Genomic DNA, 1,031 nt, shown 5'->3' on the forward strand with positions numbered 1-1,031 from the left:
ATCATGAATTGCTCCTCTTCTCCAATGTTATTTCATACTGTAGTTATTTCTATCTAAATGTCCCATTTGTAGCTTATATTTCAAATAATTTCTCTATTTTATAAATGCTGGTATTGCTTTGCTGTGCACATTTCCATTTTTTTTTTCCTGTCATTGAGCTTATATTTTTTCCAATTATAATTCCATGGACTATGAAAAACCTCCATATTTAATTTTCTAAGTGTGTCGTTTCCCAATCTTTTCTCTGCGACCCACATGCAGATATAAGCACCATTTCATCAACTTAATTTCTATCAGGCACATGACTATACTTGGAAGACCTTTGATTCACAGACAACTGATCTAAACCATTAGATCATTGTGTCATAGTGTCATCCATTAAGAGAGAGGTTTCTGCTACATAAACTTTGGATATAGAAAGTGGAGTTTTTCAGAAGTGTTTAGGTTACTTCCAAAAACACTTCCTAGCAGAAGACATAGGGGGTTGTCCTTTTTATCTTTTTGGTCCTTGTGACAACTTTGCTTGTTGGTTGCTTTGTTGCTGGCTTCACATAGTATCACATACTGGGATTCTATTTTTTATTTCAAGAAAAAAAAAAAGCAAAGGAATGTTTTCTTGTCCTTTATGAATTCAGTAATGTGACATTCAATAATTAATAGAGCTGCTTCCATACCATTTACTCTCTCCCCAGCCCCCCGTCAAAAAAAAAAAAAAGGCATTATGATCATTCCTGGTTATTCTGACAAACAAATCATTTAAATACTTCATGGAAATAGGTGAAAGGTTATAATTCTTCTTTGCAAAGACAAATCTCACTATTGCACCTCCACGAGATACTTCTGGCCTTTTTCATTGTTAACATTACATACAGCTCAATCTTTTCCTGACCGGTGCAATGGTGAGTGCACATGTAATGGCCGGTGCTGCTGAAGCCTGTCGATTAGAATTTATCTGAGCAGCCCAAAGGAATGCAGAGCAGAGAACATTTTTCTGCTGAGCTACACAGGAACACTTTGCAGCTCCACTTAGT

The sequence above is a fragment of the Pygoscelis adeliae genome, unplaced genomic scaffold (assembly GCF_000699105.1).
Source record: "Pygoscelis adeliae isolate BGI_AS28 unplaced genomic scaffold, ASM69910v1 Scaffold12, whole genome shotgun sequence".
NCBI classification, from domain to species: Eukaryota; Metazoa; Chordata; class Aves; order Sphenisciformes; family Spheniscidae; genus Pygoscelis; species Pygoscelis adeliae.